This window comes from Macaca mulatta, chromosome 11 (assembly GCF_049350105.2).
Source record: "Macaca mulatta isolate MMU2019108-1 chromosome 11, T2T-MMU8v2.0, whole genome shotgun sequence".
Taxonomy (NCBI): domain Eukaryota; kingdom Metazoa; phylum Chordata; class Mammalia; order Primates; family Cercopithecidae; genus Macaca; species Macaca mulatta.
The window spans coordinates 135,108,946-135,127,322 of NC_133416.1; the positions used below are offsets into that span (position 1 = coordinate 135,108,946).

General features: G+C 41.7%; 1 protein-coding gene across 11 annotated transcripts in view; it reads left to right on the top strand.

The window, feature by feature from the left end:
• LOC114670999 (uncharacterized) overlaps nt 1–18,377 on the top strand; it is a 142,213-nt gene that overhangs the window by 79,607 nt on the left and 44,229 nt on the right. Inside the window, exon 3 of one of the 11 annotated variants that reach the window (XR_013400730.1) lies at nt 61–1,244. The exons of the other annotated variants lie outside the window; for them this stretch is intronic. The gene's annotated coding sequence lies outside the window, so the exon portion shown is untranslated. Of the gene's footprint in view, nt 1–60; nt 1,245–18,377 lie in introns of those variants that run through there. 11 annotated transcript variants of the gene reach the window in all.

Here is an 18,377-nt window from a genome sequence, read left to right on the forward strand (position 1 = left end):
CAACAACGTATAAAAGGAATGTAAAACTACAAGTAATCAGGATTATTCTCTGTTTCAAAGGTTTGCTTAACATTGGAAAATCAATCCTGCCATTCACAACATCAAGAGGCTACTCATCACATGCTCGTATCCACTGACGCAGAAGAGGCATGTGCCAGAGTCTCATGTCCATTTATGACAAAAACTCCCAGCAAGCTAGAACTAGAGAGGAACATCCTCAGTTTGATAAAGAATATGAAAAATTAAACCAAGTACATACAGCCAGCATCATACTTAATGGTGAAAAATCTGGAAGCTTCTCTCCTACGATCAGAAACAAGACAGATGTCCTCTCTCACCACTCTTGTTCAACATCATACTGGAACTTCTAACTGGTGCAGTAAGATGGGAGGTAAAAATCAAATGTATCTAGATAGGAAGGGAAGAAATGAAACTGTCTGTGTTCACAGATGACATGATTTTCTCTGTTAGAAACATCCCAAGCAACAGTAAAACTCTTTTTATTATTTTATTTTATTTTATTTTATTGTTTTTTGAGGCAGAGTCTCGCTTTGTCACCCAGGCTGGAGTTCAGCGGCATGATCTCGGCTCACTGCAAGCTCCGCCTACTGGGTTCACACCATTCTCCTGGCCTCCAGAGTAGCTGGGACTACAGGCGCCCGCCATCACACTTGGCTAATTTATTGTATTTTTAGTAGAGACGGGGTTTCACTGTGTTAACCAGGATGGTCTCGATCTCCTGACCTTGTGATCTGCCCGCTTCGGCCTCCCAAAGTGTTGGAATTACAGGCATGAGCCACCGCGCCTGGCCCAGTAAAACTCTTTAAAAAAAACAAATATAAATATAATACAATGTATTAAAAAATAAAATAAAGCATTTTGAATAAATAACAAAGGACCCATATTTTGGAAACTATAAAACTAATTTTCTTTAAACTAATGATCTAAATAAATGTAAAAGTATTCTCTGCTCATAAATTGAAAACTGAATATTAAAATGCAATTTTTTTCAACTTGATCTATAGATACAATGCATTCCCAATCAAATTCCCAACAGAAATTTTGTTGATATTGGAAACTGATTCTAAAGATTATAGGAAAAGGCAAAATGCATAGAATAGGTCAAAATGAAGAAGGAGGGGGAGGAAGAGGACGAGGAAGCAGAAGAAAGAAGAAGGAGGAGGAGGAGGAGGAGGAAGAAGAAGAAGAGGAGGAGAAGAGGAAGAGGAAGAAGAAGAAGCAGAAGAAGAAGAGGAGGAGGAGGAGGAAGGACGGATGAGGAGGAGGAGGGGGGAGGAGGAAGAGGAGGTGGAAGAGGAAAAGGAGGTGGAGGAGGAGGAGGGAGGAGGGGGAGGAGGGAGAAGGAGGAGAAGGAGATTGGAAGGCTCATACCACTTGATAGCAAAAATTTATATAAGACTACAATGATCAATACAGCATGTTATTAGAGAAAAAATAGATACGCATAGATCAATGCACCAAAACAGACAGATAATAAATAGAGCAAGTCAAATGTAGTCAACTGATCTTTGACAACGGTACAAAACAACTCAATGTAAAATTGACAGTCTTTTCAATGAATGGTACTGGCAAACTGGATGTTTTATATATATGTATGTGTGTGTGTGTATGTGTGTGTGTGTGTGTGTGTGTGTATATATATATGCATCCTAGCCATAACACAAAAAGCTAGACCCATGAAGTAGGAAGATTAAGTTGGACTTTGTAAAATTACAAATTCATGTTCTGAGAAAGACACTGTAAAGGAAATGAAAAGACACGCCGTAGGCTAAGAGAAAAGATTTGCAAAGCTCATACCTGACAAAGCACTTGTACCCAAAATGTACAAAAAACTCTTAAAACTCAATATGAGAAAATAAACCACTCAATTTAAAAATGGGTAAAAGATCTGAAGAGATTCCACACCAAAAATGATATGCAGATGGAAAATAAGCATATGAAAAAATATTCAGTGTCCTATTTCATTAGGGAGTTGTAAGTTCGACTTTTGTGAATGAGATTGCAGTGAGATACCTCTGCTAATGTCTTAGAATGGCTACAGTCCAAAACGCTGACAACACCAAGTGCGGGTGAGGACCTTGAGCAGCAAGAGCTGGCATTCACTGCTGGTGGAAATAATGATATGGCCAATATGGAAGACAATTTGGTAATGTACAATGCTCAGCATGCATGTGGCATATGATCCTACAGTCACACTAGTAGGAATTTACTCGAATGAGCTGAAAACTTAGGTCCACACAGGAAACTTCACAGCAATGTCTATAGCAGCTTGATTTACAATCGAAGCCACCAACATGTCCGTCAGTGGCTGAGCAGATACACACACTGTGGTATATGCAGACAATGGAATATTATTTTTGTAATAGTCCCAAACTAATAACAGTCTAGAGGTCCTTGAATGGGTAAATGGTTAAACAAGCTGGGGTACATCCATACCATGGGATGCAACTCAACAATAAACCAGAAGGAACTATTGCTCCAGGCAACAATGCAGATGAGTCTCCAGGACATTATGCAGGGCTAGAATAGCCAATCCCAATGGTGACGTAGTGTATGATTCCATTTAAATAACACTTTTTCAATGAAAAAACTGCAGAAATGGAGGGCAGATTAGTGTTTGCCAGAGGCTAGAGACAGCTGCTGCAGGCGTGGGCGTGAATGCAGTTATAAAAGGGCAACAGGAGTGATCCTGGGTGATGCTGCTGTGAGGCTCCACTGAATGAGGTAGCAAATGCATGAACCTACACATGTGAGAAAATTGATAGGACTAATCACACACACCAAACACCACACACACATACACCTGCAAATACAAACAAAACAGGAAATCTGAATGAGATTGGTGGAGTGTATCAATGTCAATTTCTTTAATGTGATATCAATTATAATTTACAAAATGTTACCACTGGGAGAAAGTGGGTAAAGTATACACATTATCACTGTATATTATGTTTTACAACTGGCCTAAATTGACAATAACCTCAATAAAAATTTTGAACTAATAAAGAAGGACTTAAATAGGCATTGATCCAAAAAATCTGAAAGAAAAGTCTGTGAGTGGGTTCCTTGACAAGTCAACAATGGCTTTATTTTCTACAAACAGGGAACCCCTTCTCCGCTGCCCCAGGTTCCCTCTGTGTTGTGCGTGTGTGTGTCTTTTCATGGGTTTCTGTTTCTTTGCTAGTAATTTTCCTCTCTGACTCTGACTGACAGGTAGAGCAGGGTGAGACCACACAGACCAACAAGTTCATTTCTCTGCTTTGCAGCGGGAGCACCTCCCTGCAGTCTCCTGGGATACAGCCCACACCAGACAGACTGAGCTCTTGTGATTCTCAACAGCAACTATTTTTCTGCTCTCATTTTTTCAGCTTCTGCTTTGTATCTCCTCACTTGCATCCTTAATTGACCATAATGTAGAGCTGAAAGAAAAGATTGAATTATTTATCACTATATTAATGAATAGTTTCATATTCCTTGTCTTTAAACTTATAAACAGATGAATGGAGTATTTCACATTTCTCTAAGACGAGTACTCTGAATCAATTGCTTTTTATTTATAAAACCTATAGTGTTTCTCTCATAGGTAATGATCCTAGAAGAAGAAAAAATAGATTTCTTATGGCATCACTAAGCATTCAATCCAGGTACTCTCTTGAAAATATTACAATTACTGTTACTACTCACCGTTTATAATAAAAGTGAACAAGTTCAACAAAACAGCTCTGGGCAGTTTGACAACAGCTCAAGAGACTGACTCTCTTTGTTTCCCAAAATTGGATATATAGTAGATTTTACCAAATATTTGCTCAATTTTAAATCAATGAATGCAGTTTTGCTTCGTTGAACCACTTATTTTGGGAAAATGTCACAGTTCCAAGCTGAGCTTTACTAGTGAAATTTGCAAGTAATTATTTATAATGATATGCAAATTATCATCAGGCAATTCAGTAAAAAGATTAAAGATGGAGTGGCAATATTAAAACTCCAGGAATTAATTGCTGTGAAAAAAGAAATGATTTTTAAAAATAATGTGAGCTATTTGTAAAAATTGAAATTTCTTTTTTAGGTTACTGATTTTGAAAAAGTTAAAATACGAAATGAATCTAAGATCCTTAAATGCCAATAAAAACCTCTTCTGGAAATTACCCTTAACTTATAGCCCAGTTTCACTGATACAACCTTTAAAACACCAGAGATTTGAGCAAAGGAGTCAAAAATGTGTGTATTAGACGGGAACCCCATAACCTGTCTGAAATTGAAAGGATTTCAGAGTGCAGTGGTTAAGCTGGCTGACTCTGAGGGTGGGAGAACGGGGTAATTTGTGGTGTATTTTGAGGAATTATTGAACCTTCCTGAGCCTCTATTTCCCGATCTACAAAATGAGACAGTTTAATATGTACCTTCCGCTTGGGAATTTCATAAAGATTAAATGCAACACCATAATTAAACGTCTTAGTATATTGTCTGGTTTACAATAAGAAAGAAATGTTTGGTAATATAAATATGTGTTATAGTTATTATTTTTGAAGGAGATAGTGAAATAAATCAGTACTTATATGTGATAAATAAAACGAAACTTTATGTTTACCATGATAAAAATATACAGTGCAAATGAACATAAAGGAAAACATACATTTGAAAATAATTTTTTTTTTCTTTTGGAGGCAAGATCTTGCTCTTCGCCCAGGCTGGAGTGTAGTGTGCAGTCACGGCTCACTGCAGCCTCAACCTCCTGGGGCTCATGCAATCCTCCTGCCTCAACCTCCGAGTAGCTGAGACTGCAGGCACATGTCACCATGCCCAGCTAATGCTTGTATTTTTTGTAGCGACAGGGGTCTCACTATGTTTCCCAGGCTGGTCTCGAGCTCCTGAGATCAACGTGTCTGTCCGCCTCAGCCTCCCAAAGTGTTGAGATCACAGGCATGAGTTATTGCACTGTGCCCAGCTAAAAAATCCTTTATCTTACCCTAGGTAAAGAATTGTCTCTACACATAGTCATTATGTATGTGTGTGTGTGTGTGTGCATGCACGTATAGTCCTCCAGAGTTATCCAGTGCATATCCAAGTGTATTTCACCCTTTTTTTTTGAGATGGAATCTTACTCTGTAGCCCAGGCTGGAGTGCAGTTGCACGATCTTGGCTCACTGAAACCTCTGCCTCTGGGGTTCAAGTGATTCTCCTGCCTCAGCCTTCTGAGTAGCTGGGATTACAGGTGCCCACCACCTCGCCTGGCTAATTTTTTTTTTTTGTATTTTTTAGTAGAGATGGGGTTTCATCATTTGGCCATGTTGGTCTCGAACTCCTGACCTCAGGTGATCTGCCCGCCTGTGTATTTCACCCTTTAAGAAACACAAATGGAAGCAGACGATATCCTTAGCTCTGATCCTTTCTGTTGCTCAGTGATAAATCCTTAAGATTGTTCTATATCAACACATAGAGATCTACAGCCATGGCTTTTCCTGAATCTCACTCATCATGTTTTCCTCTCCAGGGGAAAAGAGAAGTCATTTCCACGTTGACGTTGCAGGTCATGACCTTTACTTTCTGCTAATTACATGACAGTGCAGTGTAGTAGGACATGGGCAGATAAGGCAATTTGACATTTAGGTAATCATTCTTGACAATTATTCAAGCTACACCTACAAAGACCAGATAAGGAAAGGCATCCAGCCTCCTGAAATTCTAATCAAAATAATGGCAGATATTTTTAATTAAGCAGTTGTGAAATGTTTGGTGAAAACATACTTAATTTTTCAGAACTATTGGGAACTATTTCAGAACTATTTCTCTTTCTGGAATCTCACGCTGTTTACTAGACCTAATGTCATCATTTCTAAAATGCAGCTGGATAGAGTGAAATTGTTGTAGAAAGTGAATTTTCTCAGCAGTAAATCTACTAATAATGAAATTTAAACTCCTGTGCATATTCTAAAGCCAATGAGTGTAAATCTGGTAGGCATCTTCCGCCCTTCACATTCAAACCTTCTGCAATACAGGAAGTGAGAAACCCCTTTAAATATCTGCTCTCAAGTGTGATCTTCACTCCCCTTTTCCTACCAAGAGGGTGATCACAGTACGGATTGTGGACAATGGGGTCTCCATACTCGGGCCTTACCTAGGCTGAGTGGTAACTGTCTACACTCACTCCACACATGGCTTCCAATTCATGCACCTGGATCTGAAGTTTCTACTGCAGCATGTAATTTGCATTATCTCCTCACTTTTAGAATTTGGACAGAAGACTATTTTTTTTCAGTCGGGACAAAAAAATACTACGTGGGAGAGGAAAGAGTGGTTTTTGCCTTCTCCTATTCACCCTGCTGATGAGGGAGGAATTCCCACACTAGGGCCATGGCAAGACTCAACACTTGATCCCTGGGCCTGGACAGAGGACAATAATGGTAGCTGATCACTCACACAGACTTATAGCCTGGAGGAAGAGCACAGCACACACCACGCATGGGGCCACACAGAGGGTGCACACAGGAGAATAGAGAAGAGTGAGCATGTAGGGGCTATGGGAAGCAGGCTTTGTAGGAAGGAAAGGTTGAAGTAATGAATTAGCCTGTCCTCACATTGCTAGTAAAGACATACTCAAGACTGGGTAACTTATAAAGGAAAGACGTTTAATAGACTCACAGTTCCACATGGCTGGGGAGGTCTCACAGTCATGGCGGAAGGCAAATAAGGAGCAAAGTCATATCTTACATGGCGGCAGGCAAAAGAGCTTATGCAGGGAAACTCACCTTTAAAAAACCATCAACTCTCGTGAGACTTATTCACTATCATGAGAACTGCACAGAAAAACCCGCCCCCATGATTCAATTCCCTCCCACCGGGTCTCTCCCATGACATATGGGGATTATGGGAGCTACAATTCAAGATGAGATTCAGGTGGAGACACAGTCAAACCATATCAAGTAACTTCTGGTTCCCAGGGGCAGATTCAGTCAGCTTGCTATTAAATAATTCTGAAGGGTAGCTGGGAACTGAGATGCAATACTCAGGATTAGACAGGGCCTCTGCCCAGTCCCCATGGTGAGGAGGGCTCTCTGGCTGGGGGACTTAACCATGGGAGCAGATTAGTGAGGAGAACTGGCAGTTGGGCCATCTGAGTCCCTCCCAACCTCCCCAGGTGTGAAGGAAACCCATACCAGTAGGCTTAATTTTAAGCCTTACAGTGTAACAGTGGACACATGGGAGAGTTTCGAGAGTTTTTTTGTATGTTTGTTCGTTTGTTTGCTTTTTTGAGATAGAGTCTCGCTCTGTAGGCAGGCTGGAGTGCAGTGGCACAATCTTGGCTCACTGCAACCTCCGCTTCCTGGGTTCAAGTGATTCTCCTGCCTCAGCCTCCCGAGTAGCTGGGACTACAAGCACGCATCGCCACATCCAGCTAATTTTTGTATTTTCAGTAGAGACAGGGTTTCACCATATTGGCCAGGATGGTCTCGATCTCTTAACCTCGTGATCCACCAGCCTCAGCCTCCCAAAGTGCTGGGATTACAGGCAGGAACCACTGCACCGGGCTGAAACAGTGTTTTTATATTTGTTGTCTGTTTGTTTGTTTTCCTATTTCCTCTTTACTGGGTGACCCATCGAGTAACAGACCCCAAGTGGCACTGGAAAGACCCATGCCAATGACTTTTGCTGACAGCAGCTCTAGGAGACAGGGAGCCACAGCTCACATCCCAGGTGATGGAAGGGACCTCATGGACTTTCCCTCTCAGTGCTTCTGTCTATGAACATCCTTCCTTTACACTCTGGCAGCACATCTGTAAACACTATCCAGCTTTCAAAGACGTGGGTATCCATGGCATGTTCTCACTTTTGCTTAAATACAAAGTTGACGAATATGGAGTTCTCTAGTTGCATCATAACCAATCCCAGCTGTAAAGAGATGCGTGACCATTTAGAACATTCCCAGATGTCTGTGAAATAAACTCTTTCTCTCTTTGAAAATGCATCCTGATGGCTAGCTACACTATGACCTAGCAGGCTGGAGGGGAAAATGGAACAAAAAAGTTTGGTTCTTCCAGATGCAGTTAAAGTATCATCCCTAGTGATAGTGATGTTCCTGAGGAATCGCATATTCTTCTGTGCTGGAGAAAGTGGCATGAAGTCATTTGTATTGGGAGCTTCCATTTGGCAGGATTGTGTGCCTGGAGATCATCTCCAAGGACAGCTTTCAAAGACGGGAGAGAAGAGCCAAGACCAAAACTGCAGGGGTGAGTGTCTCACTACCGCCTCCCTGTGGACGGGAACGGACTCTGCAGAGAATTTACTGTAGAACGAGCCCCAGTGTCAGCTTCTAAACTTGTCCTTTAAACAATAAAGTCACCATCTTCCTCTATTAGGTACCACCTCCGTTATTATTTACTTAATCTATTTTCTTTAAATTGACTCATTTTTCTAAGATACATCTATTTTAAAGAGATTGTGTATGTCACGACTATATGTGAAAGCTAATATCAAATACTGCAGATTAAGTTACCGATAAGTGAAAACATGATCAAAACTATGTTGTTACAATCCAGCCAAATAGTAGGTTTTTCCTGTCAACAAATTAACGAGTGTTAGGAAGGAGCTTCTGCACAGCAAAAGAAACTACCATCAGAGTGAACAGGCAACCTACAGAATGGGAGAAAATTTTTGCAATCTACTCATCTGACAAAGGGCTAATATCCAGAACCTACAAAGAACTCAATCAAATTTACAAGAAAAAAAACAAACAACCCCATCAAAAAGTGGGCAAAGGATATGAACAGATGCTTCTCAAAAGAAGACATTCATACAGCCAACAGACACATGAAAAAATGCTCATCATCACTCGCCATCAGAGAAATGCAAATCAAAACCACAATGAGATACCATCTCACACCAGTTAGAATGGCAATCATTAAAAAGTCAGGAAACAACAGGTGCTGGAGAGGATGTGGAGAAATAGGAACACTTTTACACTGTTGGTGGGACTGTAAACTAGTTCAACCATTGTGGAAAACGGTGTGGCGATTCCTCAAGGATCTAGAACTAGACACAGCCCAATCATAGCACCCCCCTTTTTTCTCTGCAATAGGCCTCCCTGTTCCCACATCTTCATTAAGACAGCTGCCTCCAGGGGTTGCAGGTACCTCATTGCCAGATTCGCTGATTCCCTCAATGTCTCCGCAGCAATCAGAATTTCCTGGGCATTTTCACTGGAGTTTTCTCACACCGGGATTCCAAGGATTAGAGGTTTGAACGGCTGTAGCTGTGAAAAGTGGGAAGGAAGAATAAAGTATATTATTTGGCTCTAAATTGCCCATATTTTCACATTAGTTTTCTAGCATTGTTTTAGACGTAAACAAATACACTACCATAATAAAAAATGTTAACCTTTAATAGAGTAGTATTTCTTATACCTATAAAACTGTTACTAAATCAATAATGTATCTACTTTCTATTACCCTTCTCTGCAGCTAAGAATCCTGGAAATCAGCTAATATTCATTGACACAGGGATGGTGCACAATCATTCAGCAATTCTCAGATAGAGTACTTTATTCTGCATTTCATGGGAAAAGGTTCTGGGGCCCAAAGTGCTAATTAACTTTTCCAGACTCACATGTCTAATGGGTCATGGAGACAAAGGCATTACAGAGCTCAGAGTGGCGCATGGGTCTGAGTTTCCTGACAGGTTGGTTTCACTCCACACCTGAGATTCCCGTGTAACCTTTGCTCCACTGCATGGACCAGCTGATCCACATGTCCTAAGAGGGCTTTCTCAGTGATAGAATCAGCAAGCCCTGAAGATCTGAAAGTCTGCCTTCAGAACCGACCTGTGTGTGACCAGGCGAGGTGGCTCACACCTATAATCCCAGCACTTTGGGAGGCCGAGGCAGGTGGATCACTTGAGGTCAGGAGTTCAAGACCAGCCTGGCCATAATGGCGAAATCCCAACTCTACTAAAAATACAAAAATTAGCTGAGCATGGTGGCCCGCACCTGTAATCCCAGCTACTCAGGAGGCTGAGGCAGGAGAATCACTTGAACCTGGGAGGTAGAGGATGCAGTGAGCGGAGGTTGTACCACTGCACTCTAGCCCAGGTGATACAGTGAGACTATGTCTCAAAAATAAAAAAATAAAGAACTAACCCATGTGCAGCCCACATTCTGTGCTCTGTCTACAAACCAGGTCCTTTTCTATAATTAACAGTTTAACCAATGATTGGAAGAGAACTAGTGTTCCTCAAAATTTTGAGAAAGGTAAATAAACCTTAAATAATAGATATATTAGTTTAATTAGTTAATTCTTCTTCATGTTCAGTTGGGAAGCCAGGAAGCCAAATAGAGCTAATTATAAATCTGTGTTTGACAAATAAAAGGCTGAGTGGTTAGTTAATTAAAATACCCAGGGGCAGGAATTGCCGGAGCGTTGCACTCCTCGTGAAGGAAGTGGGAGGGGGCGCTGGGAGTGGGCAGGGCAGCCTCTGCGCTGCCAGGAGCAAGGCGGCTGAGGGGATGCACCATGGGAACCTCTGCAGTGCTCTCTGTGCACACACGGTGATGATGACTGATCAGAGTGGCAGAACCTCATGTCCCAAAAGTCACGCAATGCCTCAGCTAGCAGAGGCACCCAGTACCATCTCCGGAAGCTCCATTCTTTCAGCTTGGGGTCGAAGGCTTAGAGAGGAAGCATGAACTCCCAAGGTCACCTGAAGACTCTGTGGCAAAAACAGACACAGAACCTAGGGTCAAGGGCTCCACAACCAGTTCCCCATCCATCGCTATTTATTAAGCACTTATTATGTACTTAGCATCTTGCAATATTTCACACAAGGAAACTTGATCGTTTCCCTAAGGAAACAATTACTTATTCATTTAGCAAGTACTTATTGAACTTCTACTATGTGTGAAGTGTCAAACAGCAGAAAGCCAGACTCTTGTTTAAAATGTGAGACATAATTTGGGCTGGGTACGGTGGCTCACGCCTGTAATCCCCGCACTTTGGGAGGCCGAGGCAGGTGGATTACCTGAAGTCAGGAGTTTGAGACCAGCCTGGCCAACATGATGAAACCCCGTCTCTACTAAAAATACAAAAATTAGCCAGGTGTGGTGGCATATGCCTGTAATCCCAGCTACTTGGGAGCTGAAGCCAGAGAATCACTTGAACCCAGGAGGCAGAGGTTGCAGTGAGTCAGGGTTGTGCCACTGCACTCCATCCTGGGCGACAGAGTGAGACTCCATCAAAAAAAAAAAGAAAGAAAAAGAAAAGTAAGACATATTTTATACATACAACTGTTGCAGGAGAGGGCGATTTCAGTATCAACTGAGTTCATATTCAGTGATACAATAGGCAGGAGGCTTTTAAAATTCCTGGGTGTGCTAAGTGAAAAATACAGAAGGATATTAAGGGGAGCATTGGACATGGACATGATTAGGCCACCCATGTTTGCTAAATGGCGCTTATCTGAGTTAGGCTCCGACCCTCCCACAGGACCCAGGAGACAGAGGTCCTGTCTTTATGACCGTGTTTCAAAGGGTTGGCTTCCAGGTCCAGGAGAGAGATGCTTCTAGGTTAAAAAACTGGGAGGAGGCCAGGAGAAGATTTACGTCCTTCAAGGAGCAGAGACAGAATTTACAATGGCAAGTTTTCTAGAGCGAATGCTTTGAGAAAAGAAAGGCAGGGGCATATAGTCAGGACTTGGCTGGGACAAGCAGTAGACTCAGCAGTCTTCAGCTTCCTCAGGAAGAACTTAAGAGGGTGGGGGCCGGGTGTGGTGGCTGACGCCTGTAATCCCAGCACTTTGGGAGGCCAAGGCGGGTGGATTGCCTGAGCTCGGTGTTCGAGACCAGCCTGGAGAACATGGTGAAACCCTGTCTCTACTAAAATACAAAAAAATTAGCTGGGTGTGGTGGCATGTGCTGAGTAGTCCCAGCTACTCAGGAGGCTGAAGCAGGAGAATTTCTTGAACCTGGGAGGCAGAGGTTGCAGTGAGCTGAGATCACGCCACTGCACTCCAGCCTGGGCGACAGAGTAAGACTCCGTCTCTAAAAAACAAAAAAGAGGGTGGGGTTGTCATCCTAGGGACCCAGACTTGAACTAACAGAAACGATGCTAGTGCTTACTCAAGCCTCTTGGGGCGAGGATGGACAAAACTGCTCATGCTGAGGGTCTGTAATTCTCATAGGCCTAGTCTAGAGGAGGCTCAGGGAAGCCTGACTAAAGTTTGGTCAAGGAGACAGTCTTTGTCCTAAGAACTGTGTATAAAACCATGAAGGAAACAGAGAATCATGACTTTACAGCATTTATATAATAATGATAGAGCTTATTACATTCAATTCAGTTTCATCTGGATAAATGTAACTTACTCAAATTCACCTTTCTGTGTGTGTTGCCCAGGGAGAGAGGGAAATGGGGAGGTAGGGGAGAGAGAGAGAGAGAGAGACTGATTTTGAGAGAAAGCGGAAACCAGCTAAATGACTCTGGTAAATCAGTCAGTGGTCCCATTGAGCGTTTGCCTCCAAAGCCAAGTGGGAAAAGAAAGACTAAAATCTAGTGCTGACGGTTTGCTTCAGTCCAAAAGTTTCAGCATCTGAGCCTCTCATTCTACTGCCTGTGATTCCAGTGTTTGAAGATTCATAGCTTTTTATAATCTATCCCTTCGATGTAAGCCAACAGCTTCTCCTGGCGTTTATCAGAGATGGCCATCTGTTCCCATGCTCGTGGGGACTGTCCGTGGGGGATTTTCCAACAGCCAGTCCATAGGTCTTTAAAGTGGCAACTTCGTGCGTCAGTTTGGGCCCTGGGAGAAGACAGGATGTCATTCACAGAAAGTGTACTGAAGATAGTTGAACAAGGGGCCTGTTTATAGAGGACCTGGGCAGGTTAGAGAATCAAGGGCTGTCAAGGCGCCTTCTAGGACCTGGAAGGTATAGAAGGTCTCTATCGAGCTCAGGATCAAGTCGGGGGTAAAGGCATTTGTGAGGCAAGTACCTGGGAAGATGCACTGCTCACTGTAACTGTGGCTACGCAGAGCCACTGGCAGGACCCAGGTGAGGCACGAAGGCAATGGGAGAATGAATTATCCAAGTTCTCTCCTCCACTAGTCAATCACAATGACTAAAAAGCTGAAGGCCAGCTTCAACATGGAGAGACTGCGTTACTCAGACAGTGCTGTTAGCACTCAGTCAGCCCAGCCTGGCCTCACCACACGAATCTGATTTCCTCTTGGCTGCATTATTTCAGGCAAGCTGGCTCCATGTGGAGGCCTTTACGTCCTATCAGCTTAACAACCACAGCAGAAGGCAGGGAGGGGGGACAGGGAACTGGGGTGGGGGGAGGAAGAGTGAGATTGATTTTGAGATTAAACCTCTTTCTCACCAGGTTTGGCCAAAGTCCAGGTTTGTATCCCACCAGAAGGACTTGGCCACATATCCCTTTCTGTCACAGTCCCTGCCGACTGGCTGAGCCTGGAGACTGTGTCCTTCCCTGGAGGTCTGAGTCTAGGTCATTGAATGTCCAGGGGCGGCAGCTCTTTGCACTTCAGGATGCTGCCAGGAGGAAAGTGGTGACAGAGGCTGTGCAGGAAAAATAAAATAAAAATAAAAAACTTCCGCTCAGGTCCTGCAGATGCACAGCAGCTTGGGTCTCTCTATCCTTTCGTGTAACTGCTGCACGTAAAGCTTGTATCCTAGGAATGTGGGGAGACTCTTCATGACATTTTCAGAATCCACCCGGATGAATTCCATCTGCATTAGGATTTTTCCCCCAATGTAGATGGCTTTAATGACTGTCATCCCCCAAATGGGGAATCTGGTATGGTTTCTGGAACATAACAGCATGCAGTTCTTCACAGATAATATTGACTGAATGACTAAATACACTACAAAACATCTTTCTTCTACTCTTTTCATGTTTAGCAGCCTGAACTAATCAGAAGGAAACTCACTTAAAACAAGAACTGACTTCTTCCTGTGAAGGATCATGAAAGTTTTGAGCATTCCATCAGAATGCAGATATTTAACATCCTCTCTCTAACTTGTTTCTCAAGAAAGATTTATAGAATGTAAGATAAGGCAGTTAAGATGACAGTGTTTTTTTTATTAGACATAGCCATGCATAAACCTTAAATCCAAAATCTTTCTCTTAATATTTTTGCATCCATATAATCCACCTCCTCTATGTGTTAATAAATACTTTCTCTAAGAGGGAAGGTAGGAGGGAGAAAAAGGAGGGAGAGAATAAGAGAAATTGTGGAAAAAGGTATAATCATGACTCTCATATAAGATGAACATATTTCAACCATATCATTTAAATCACTAATCAATGAGAAAGCCAGCAAGAGGCAATAACTGGTTCACAGAATATCTAAAGACACATAGATAAACCCACCAGGAATGATGAAATAAATATGCTTAAGAGGTTATAAAAAAAAAAAAACTGTCAAAACTAGTCAATATCTATGTATTAATCAACTGACTCTCCTTCAGACAAAAGTTGCATTTTTATGGACAAGAATAATTTGCATTACTATAAATATTCTACAATTTACAGAGCTATAAATTAGCTGAAAAACAATGAAAGTGAGAAAGACCACTGGTATGGTTTAGATCTGTGTCCCCACCCAAATCTCATGTCAAATTGTGATCCCCAGTATTGGCGGTGAGGCCCTGTGGGAGGTGATTGGATCATGGGGGCAGGTTCTCATGAATAGGTTGGCACCATCCCCCTTGGTGCTGTTCTCCTGACAGACTTCTCATGAGATCTGGTTGTTTAATAGTATGTAGCACCTCCCCCGTCTCTCTTGCTCCTGCTCTGGCCATGGGAGAGGTGCCTGCTTCCTGTTGGCCTTCTGCCATGATTGTAAGTTTCCTGAGGCCTCCCCAGAGGCAGAAGCTGCCATGCTTCCTGTACAGCCTGCAGAACCATGAGCCAACTGAATTTCTTTTCTTATAAATTACCCAGTCTCAGGTATTTCTTTATAGCAGTGCAGGAACGAACTAATACAACCACCACAGAATCAAATAAGTCAACATTGCCTAGTTTCCCACCAAAGGTATCCAGTAATCTTTTTTATCTTTTCAAAGTCACAACTTTTCCCCAATTCAACTTTTTTTTCCTAATTCACAATATATAGAATTAAGATAATAATAGTACCTTTCTCATAAGACTGCTGTGTTGATCAAATAAGAGATAGCAAGTAAAATCCTTCACCTGCAGCCTGACATCTCATAAGCCCCCAATAATTATTACTATTCATGATTATTCTTTTTAACGCAAGCCATGAACATGACACCCTTTTGGTGGTTTTTTAGAATTGCCGTAAACTTTTGAAATTTTAACTTCCCAATAACAAAGATGTCTTAAAATATGAAAAATTATTTTCTGAGAAAGACAGATGGAAATAAGTATAACTAATTATTCCGAGAAATCAGAGATGAATTTCACATGGCCTGTTCCTAGAAGAGTCTATAAGTTGGAGAGAGAAATCACAGGACAAACTGGCCAGGGGGGTTTCGGACCAAGGTGGTAGAAATTAAGCAGAGATCCAGATGCAAATAGAATTCACAAAAAAACAGGGACAGATGAGATCAAAGACTGTCAGGAGAACTAAACACTGGTAGATCCAATATTTCTATTTCTGGAATCTCTACTACAACAAGAGAGCCTGGCTACATTAAATCTACATTCCAAGAGGATGAAGTTGTCTAAGGCTCAGGAACAGAGCATGCATTGAAATTACTTATCTGGTTCAGGAAGATGTTTGAGTTCTCCAACCCCTGGGTAAGACACTTGGGTATAAAGAGTGGGTAGATACGTTCTGTAGTGAAAGGTAAAATCAGGAAATCAGGATTGGAAAGTTAGTTGGAGAAGATGATTTTCCTGACCAAGATCTTCCTGAACTTCTCAATAGACCTCCTACCTAACTTCACGGTGGAATAATAGATCATCATAATTGCAATCACCTTGCTTGGGCTCAGAGTCTAAGGCTTATCTGCGTGATTGACTCCTCCCCTGGATTCTGTGTCGTAATTCTTACAAAGCAGCAGCTTGCATCAAGTACTCACATGTTCTTTCTCCTAATAATAATAATCTCATATTTTACAGTACATTTTGGCAAACTCTTTGCCTAGCCAGGTGTGAAAGATAAAATCATTATGTGTCTACTGATTATTGTCATATGTTATTTAACAACGACATATTTTCCATGAATTCGTTAATACAAGGAGACATACAATGCACATATTTTTAGAAATCAAATTTTTAGGGGGAAGTTTGTCTTATTACTGCTTTATTTCTGGCTGCTCCACACTTTCCATTTTATTGTCCTGAAAGGTGGTTTCTGTACCCAACAGACAGAAGATGCTTTTTCCAAAGTTCTTGTAGGTAAAATGCCTTATGAGAAAATGTGAACTATTTATTCAGAATCTAGTGGGAAATTTAACTCAGGCTTGTCATAAAATTGAGTTTAGGTATGTGTGGAAAACTTGGCTAAATACTATTCAGAATGCATCAAATATTGTACCTGTGCCTTACAGTATTTTATTGTACACTTAAAAATTTGTTAACAGAGTAGATCTCGTATTATGTGTTTTTGCCAGAAGAAAATAAAATTTAAAAGCATACCAATTGTGTGCCTACTGTGCCAGATACCATGGAGTTCAGTGGTGGCGAACAACATAGGAAAACTCCTGCTCTTAATTGGTGGTTGCCTAAGTCGGACCACAGTCAAACACACAGGCAATTAAATGACAGTGTGATCAGAGCTGTGGGAGAGTCAAGAAACTCAGATATTATAGCACAGGCAAAAAGCAGAATATCCAGGGTGGAAAGAAATTCCTTAGAATTTAATCTGAAGTCTCAGGGCAATTCAAAGTAGGCCAAGCAAACGAAATAGAGGGAGGTCTTCAGGCAGACACAACAGAGAGATACAGGTAGATACAGCAGATGTTTCACAGGCTGTCACTGCCCATTCCAGTTCGCTCTGGCCACCTTCTGGCTGACAGTACTCTCAGTTCTCTGCCTCTCTCCTGCTCCTCTCAAGCTGCTGAAAGCTGCCCACCCACAGGGCAGGCCAGACAAGCAGAGGAGTTATTGCCTCCCTGCTTCTTCCTAACCCTCAACCATTGACTTTCTGAAAATCTAATTTCCAACCTATTTACACCCCTTGACTTCATTGTGACCTTGTGACTTGCTTTGGTCTACAGAATAAAGTGGACTGACAATGCAACCTTAATGCACCCAGGTGTCAGGAGATCTTGAATGTTTCTGCTTCCCCTCTCAGTATTCAGCCTCCAACATGAACCTAAGCCTGGGCCAGGCCACTCTGGATACAAGACCATGGGCAGCAGAACTGGACTTCCCAGCTGAGGTCCTACCATGTCAGCCAACCATTCAATAAATCCCTGCCAGACATGTGAATGGGCCTCAGACAAGACCAGAAAAATCATTAAGCTAATCCCAGCCAATATAGGCAAACTCAATTTTGGAATCGTTTGTTACACAACATTACTATGGTGACTGCTAGCTCATACAAAGCATTTCATGATTTTCATCAGACTTGCTGAACATTTGGGGACTGTGGCAATGAACTATATGATGCATGTTCTGGAGCCAACTATGTGTCCTAATTTTCCTCTCTCTCCACTCATTCTTTCCCCTTCTTGCTGCCCCTATTAAATGACTTCCCTCTCACTTCTTAGCCAATCAGAGAACATGTTTGGACTATACATATTTCCCAAATCACATAGATGCTAAAATAACTGACAGTATATGAGACAGTCAAATATATAGCACACTGTGAAGTATACTGCATGTTTTCATAGAACACACACAATAATAGTTAACACTACTCTTACTAATAATAGTTAACACTGTTATTACATAGACAAACACACACAATAGTAGTTAACACTACTATTATTACTAACACTACTATTACAGAGACTGTGCTTAACACGTGTAGAAGAAATTGCTGCCATGGCCTCATGCAATGTATCATGTAGTCTCCAAATAGTTTACAATATGTTGATTAAAGCAATCCATCTACCAGGCTTCCTCCATTAACAGAAGAGTGTATACATTCAAAATTGATATGCAACTGTTTCTATAAACTGTTCAATCATCCAGACTGTCTTTCTTCCATTGCCCTGAATTGGTTGTTTGATCATTTATCTTGGCTAATCTTTAAATGACTGCTTGGTTCTCCTCTCTCATATTTCTAAAGGACTCACGTGGTATTCAGAAGGAGGAAGCCAGCGCCATTCATGTATGATGTTTATCATCAGTTGGGACAAATTATGTAGCTGGAATTCATCACTTAACAATGTTCTTATTCATCCAGAGAAAATCTTAACCAGCCTGAGCAAAAATCTTATT